General features: G+C 36.7%; 1 long non-coding RNA gene across 6 annotated transcripts; it reads left to right on the forward strand.

The window, feature by feature from the left end:
- The first annotated feature begins 1,733 nt into the window (after positions 1 to 1,733).
- Positions 1,734 to 5,385, forward strand: LOC309478146. Of its 6 annotated transcripts, XR_014198825.1 has the most exons (5): positions 1,734 to 2,525; positions 2,986 to 3,072; positions 3,491 to 3,540; positions 3,812 to 3,877; positions 4,936 to 5,385. It is a non-coding gene; the product is annotated as an uncharacterized lncRNA (long non-coding RNA). The 6 variants fall into 6 exon arrangements; XR_014198824.1 differs by having other exon boundaries at positions 2,986 to 3,540; XR_014198826.1 differs by lacking the exon at positions 3,491 to 3,540.
- The last annotated feature ends 1,715 nt before the right edge of the window (positions 5,386 to 7,100 follow it).

A 7,100-nucleotide genomic window follows, 5' to 3' on the forward strand; every position in this document is an offset into this window, starting at 1 on the left:
CTAATATACCGTAGGCCAATTAATAAGCTCAGACTCATCTTACCAGTTAAAATGTATACTGTGCTTTTGTAATTATTTATTTTAAATTTTGTGATTTTAACTTCTGCTTTAAAAAGCTTCTTTTTTTTAAGATTGTAATTTTCTAATGTTCTTCTAATAACCATAAAATGTACTACAGCTGGCAAACAAAACCAGAGCGAAATGCATTCATAAATCAAATCTAATTAAATCTTGGGCACAAAACAATGATACATGATACAAGACCTACAAACGTGTTAAATTATATTGTATAATAACAATTTAAAGAATAATAATACATTGTATATATATATATATATATACACACACACACTCACCTAAAGGATTATTAGGAACACCTGTTCAATTTCTCATTAATGCAATTATCTAATCAACCGATCACATGGCAGTTGCTTCAATGCATTTAGGGGTGTGGTCCTGGTCAAGACAATCTCCTGAACTCCAAACTGAATGTCAGAATGGGAAAGAAAGTTGATTTAAGCAATTTTGAGCGTGGCATGGTTGTTGGTGCCAGACGGGCCGGTCTGAGTATTTCACAATCTGCTCAGTTACTGGGATTTTCACGCACAAAGAATGGTGTGAAAAGGGAAAAACATCCAGTATGCGGCAGTCCTGTGGGCGAAAATGCCTTGTTGATGCTAGAGGTCAGAGGAGAATGGGCCGACTGATTCAAGCTGATAGAAGAGCAACTTTGACTGAAATAACCACTCGTTACAACCGAGGTATGCAGCAAAGCATTTGTGAAGCCACAACACGCACAACCTTGAGGCGGATGGGCTACAACAGCAGAAGACCCCACCGGGTACCACTCATCTCCACTACAAATAGGAAAAAGAGGCTACAATTTGCACGAGCTCACCAAAATTGGACAGTTGAAGACTGGAAAAATGTTGCCTGGTCTGATGAGTCTCGATTTCTGTTGAGACATTCAGATGGTAGAGTCAGAATTTGGCGTAAACAGAATGAGAACATGGATCCATCATGCCTTGTTACCACTGTGCAGGCTGGTGGTGGTGGTGTAATGGTGTGGGGGATTTTTTCTTGGCACACTTTAGGCCCCGTTTAAATGCCACGGCCTACCTGAGCATTGTTTCTGACCATGTCCATCCCTTTATGACCACCATGGCATGTACCCATCCTCTGATGCCTACTTCCAGCAGGATAATGTAGGGCTGGGCGATATGTCGCATGACATTGTTAGGCGCATCTCGTCAGTAAAGCCGGTTCCTTGATTAGTAGTAAATTGCCTTCACCTGCTTTCAGATGGAGCGGCATTTACTACACAGCAAAAACTCCAGTGTTAAATTAACACTCCTGGGAGTGTTTATGAGTCCACACTCAAGAGTGTTAAAGTTAATGAGATAATTAAGTGATTAATTTAGTGATGATTGAGCATTATTGAAAACACAACCTGATGTTAACAAGCAGAATCACAGAAGGAGAAGATCTCAAATTGTAAGCCACCGTTATGGTGATCATTGTTTGCTTTAGTTGGACTCTTGGCCCTTATACATTCACTTTAAATTTAATTTGTCTGCTATTATTGATTTACAACAGTCAAATGAACAAAGAAAAGTGTGATCTGATAGTGTTGGTTATGGTTTGGCATAATCATGTTGTGATCTGAAAATTGAAACTTATTGAGATAGTTTGGTTTAACTTGTTAGCAGCAGCTTTGTGATTCTACAGCATACACTCTCAGAAAAAAAGGTACACGGTGGTACAAATAATGTTCCTCAAAGAACAGTTTTGTACCTTTTCAATAATAGTACCTTTAATGGTACAGGAAAGACCACTGACGATACTGTTTGGTACCTGTTAAGGTACAATTGAAATTAAGGTACATAATTGTTCTCACATCAAGGGTACAGTTATGGGCCAAATTACTGTTTCATTCATGATTGGTTGCTGTGTTTAGTATTTGGCAAAGCAACAAGACACTGATTGGTCGAAATCGCTTCAGCCACGGAATTTTCCGAACTGACAGCGGGAAGCTGTTACGACTGCAGCGCGGTCGAGAGTTTTTTTTTATCAAACTTGAAGACGAAATTTAAAGGTGAGTTCTGATAATTTATGTATATATTTAGTTCACAAGTCTAAAATATAAATGTTTCGACCTCTTAACGTTAATTTAGCGAGTTAAAATAGCACCAAAAGCCTTTTAGCCATTTGACTTGTACGTTATAGCCTAGACTTGTATAACGTTAGCTGCTATACTTTTAAATTTTTTTAATGCAATTATTGACTAGTATTAAGTCATCCGTGTACATTATATGGCGTTTGTTCTCCATTATCCACTATAACTGTTAAATGTTAACTTTGCTATTAGGCAACATGAAACTGATTGCCCAAGGTTGCTGCAGCCGTTAACGTTACTGCATTTTCAAATAGACCGGAGAGCGGGAACTTCGGGAAGCAGATTACAAGCACGGAGCACCACCACAACCATGGCTTCGTCCTCTTTATTGTCAGAAGTACTTTCAAAGGTGGGTTTTATGTTTATGTTTAACCAAATAAAAAATGTATAAAACGTTACAGCTACTCAACATGATAATAGCGAGTGTAAATAGCTTAATTAGGTACGAATTCAGTCAGTGATATTAGCCGTCTGCAAATATTTTTTAACCCTTGTATGGTGTTCGGGTCTGTAGGACCCGTTTTCAATTTTTATCAAAAGAAAAATGATACGATTAATAATTTTTTCAACCTCAAACTCATTGGCCTTGGCTCATTTTCTGTGAAGAACAGTGTGCGGTTTCTGTGCGGTTTTGGAACAACGTGATTGAACGCCAACGAACAGGGCGCAGAGATAAAATAATTTATCACTCGTTCTGTGTTTAAATGAATGCGATTACCTGATTCTGTCCTAAGTCATATACATGTCATATACATTCATTTTATCATAGACCTTTGTTGAAACTCAGGAAATGTGTCTTTGATTTTTAGATCATGAAGATGATGGGGGTAAACTACCAGTGCTGGTCTCACTGATTATCACACGTCTGAAAGTCTTCCTGCATCCTCATCTGTGAGGCAAGTATCAGTACAATGTGTTATTTGAGTTGATATTATGATATTCTTTTGATATTCTTTTTTCTGATGAGGTTGAATTTATATTTCTAAGAATTCCTAAGACAAAATGTTTGCCATAATGACAGAGTGATGTCAATCTTGATAAAGCACAGTAACTGCACTTCAAATGAACATTTCTGTCACTTAACTGAAAGTATATTCATATATATGGTAGCATACAGGTACCAAATGTCAATAGGAAATGTAACATGCAAAATGGCAATGCAATGTGTAAAATGGCAATGTATTTCAGATTTAATTTAGGCTTTTATTCACATAAATATTCATCAATTCACACATCAGTTGCGGTAAACGGAAGCTCAAGCATGTTTGCTTGACGTGCGAAAACCGATGATGTTCATTCTCGTGTGTTTTGCAGCACGTTTGAGCTTCCGCAAGAACCATTGAGGTTTGTTCTCGCTTGTCAAAGCAAGTGCGGTTGAGCTTCTGTTTGTTCAATGTTTAAATGTGAATAAAATCCTAAATTTTATCTGTTTATTATATAAAGTGGGTGTCTTTGTGACATTTTTTACTAAACTTCTCAATTCAAATGGATTAGTTTAACTTTTTACTTTTCTGGGTGTTTTATGTGAAGCTTTAAGTGAATAATTTAAAACTACTTTTCTTTTTTTTGTGGAAAATGTAAAAATGCAGAAAGTTTTTTCTTTTTGTGAAACTTGTTTTCTTATCTGCATTTCAGTTATTCCAGAAAATGGACCGAATGCATGCTGTGGTTGATTTAAGGTGTTTCCAGGATTCCTTAAAGGTATAGTTCAGCAAAAAATTTTTTAATTCTGTCATTAATTATACACCCTCATGTCATTCCGAACCTGTAAGACCACTCCAAGAGCTTTCTGTTCCTCCATTGGTAGCCTACGCAACTAATACATTAAAGACACCATTAAACTAATCCATGTGACTCCAGTGGTTTAACCTCAATCTTATGAAGCGATGTAAGCTTTGTTTTGCCCCAAAAAAATTAATAATAATAATTTACCTCTATATTTACAAAATAATATTATCTAAAGCACATTCATGGAACAACACCCGGTCTTGAGTCAACACAATTCGCATGCGTCGTAGTGCTCCCCCTACTGGATTGCAGGTCAGTATTTTCGTAAATAAAGTGGAAAATTGTGTTTTTTGCTAAAACAAAGCACCTGCATCGCTTCATAAAATTGGTTAAACCACTGGAGTCACATGGATTACTTCAATGATGTCTATCGTTCTGGGCCTTGAATGTGTTACAGTAGTTGCATTGCTCCCAATGGAAGGACAGAAAACTTTCAGAATTTCATTAAAAATATCTTCATTTGAGTTCCGAAGATGAACAAAGGTCTTGTGTGAAATGACATGAGGGTGAGTAATTAACAAAATAAGTTTCATTTTTGGGTGAACTAACTCTTTAAGTAAAATTGTCCAATGTGTTGAGGTTGGCTAAGCTGAAATCCGTTATAGAAGCACATTACATGAATGCCAAATGAGATGTTGCAGGATTTGTAGTTCACCCAAAAAATAAAACAGTCAATGGGGCCCCATTGACTTCCATAGTATGAAAAAAATTGAAAAAGATTCTATGGACGTTAATGGGGCCCCATCAACTGTTTCATTTTCAATTCTCAAAATATCTTCTTTTTTGTTCAAGTAAAGAAAGAAACTCAAACAGATTTTGGAACAACTTGAGGGCGAGTAAATGACAGAATTTTAAGTTCTAGGTGAACTATCCCTTAAAGTCTAGAGGTCAAATTTGAGCTTGTCATTGGGAGTACAAATTTAATAAATTTACATCTGTCTTTCCTAATATTGATTCTTCATTATGTTCAGGAAGAACCAGCTACATCTCAACCCACTGTGCAGATCTTGGGAACTTCTTGACTGGATGTGTCTTCAGTGAGAGGAGAATCTTCAGCAGTGTATAAATGGAGGGATCTGAAATTGCCGAGCAGTTCGGGTGGAGGGTGGTGTTTTAAAAAAAAGTTAAATAAATGCAACGGTATTGTGTTTAAAGTGAAAAAAAAAACAAGTCTAGCTTTGTTGTAGATGAGAAAATATATTTTATGTACTGTAACATTTTAGTGTAATTTAATTTTTAATTCTTTCAAATCTTTTTAAAGAAGTGATATTCTGCTAATTTTGCTAAGTCTTTATTGTATTGTGAAGTCTTTGATGTATTTACACAAAGAAATACTTTACTGTAAGAACGAAAGTATTCAAACGTATTATGTATTTGATATGTATTTACAGAAATGATTAAATTGATGCCTTTTGGATTCAGTTGTTGAATGTGTATGTTATTCAATAGAAAAATAGCCTTTAATAGTTCTCGTAGGAACAAATTTGACACAGTTAAGGTACAAAGGGGCTTGTCACTGGGGTGGTACCTTAAAGGATCAAATTTGTACCTTTGATAAAAGGTATAATATTGTACCAACAAGTTTTAAAAAACAAACGGTACATTTTGGTTGCCCATGGTACAAATCATGTCCTTTAAGGTACAAACTGGAATGGAACAAATTTGTTCCTTTATATTAAGGTACAATTTTGAACCAGTAAAAGGTACCGCCCCAGTGACAAGGGTTTGTACCTTGTTTTCTGAGAGTGTATGATTATCAGTATTTTCTTATAATCCAAAATATTGAATAAACATTGTTCTGATCAAAACACTTTCAAATGAATATATATAGAAACACAGACATCAATAATCAGCCTGTGAATCTCAACAATGGTGACAATAATAAAGCATGTTGCAGTGGCTGCCACCAATCACAACTCATTAATGGCTCCCATCATGCATTGCGGTATGAATAAATTATGATCTGAATTGTCTATGACTCTATGTAATTTACTTTTCCTAATTGAATATTCTGCTCATCACCATTGTTGAGATGCATAGACTGAATCTTGACGTATGTGTGTGCCCAAAAGAAAGATTTTTTTTAAACAACTTTTAAGAAATCCTTTATATTATATCTAAACAGTTATGCTGTAACCAACAACATAAATCAAAAACATAAAGTTCAAATGATGATTGTCATAATATAACCAACACCATCAGATCACTTTTTTTCTTTGTTCATCTGGCAGTTATAACTCAGATACAGCAGCCAAACAAAATCTAAAGTTAATAATGTAAGGGTCAAGCGCCCAACTAAAGCAAACAATGATCGCCATAACGGTGGCTTACAATTTGAGATTTTCTCCTTCAGTGATTCTGCTTGTTAACATCAGGTGTCTTCAATAATGCTCAATCATCACTCAATTAATCACCTAATTATCTCATTAACTTCAACACTCTTGAGTGTGGACTCATGTACACTCCCAGGAGTTAACTGACAAGCTGAGCCATATCGCATTAATTATCGCTGGCGATACGTCCGCGATATTGATGCGATAAAGCTCATTGGCCACCCCTGTGGCCACCCCAGATCTGATAGGTAGGTCAAGTTCGTCAACACAAGAAACGAGAAATGTTGTCAATCAGTGATGACAGCTGATGATCAACTGATTTAGGGCCAGTTTCACATTTTTAACTAACACAGTAACGGTCGTACTGAGACTGTGAGAGCTGATTTCTGCTCAGCGGACGTTTGGCCATGCAGGTCAGATGACCCATGAGATAAGAGCACGCGCGCTGCACGGTGCACCTGCTGCTGCTGGTCCGTGAAACAAGAGGATGGTTACACAGTTGCAACAATACAACAACGATAAAAACGCTGGAATCAGTCGATTGAGAGGTATGGTCGGGACCCAACGCAACAGAGTGCGGCACGGGAATATAGATCTGATGGCCGAGTGCGGGCGCGGGCGGTAATGCACTCGTGTGTCGATTCGCGGGAGTCGGGACTCCCGCAAAATAGAATTATCTATAAATTGAACAAATAAAAACGAATAAATTGTCATTCATCTGTTGCACAAAAGCAACAAGAACAACTAAAACAAAATAGAAACGATTTACAGGCCAGAGTCTCTATTTATAACATGTTTGCAGC

Source organism: Leuciscus leuciscus, assembly GCF_965113295.1.
Source record: "Leuciscus leuciscus genome assembly, chromosome: 1".
Lineage (NCBI taxonomy): Eukaryota > Metazoa > Chordata > Actinopteri > Cypriniformes > Leuciscidae > Leuciscus > Leuciscus leuciscus.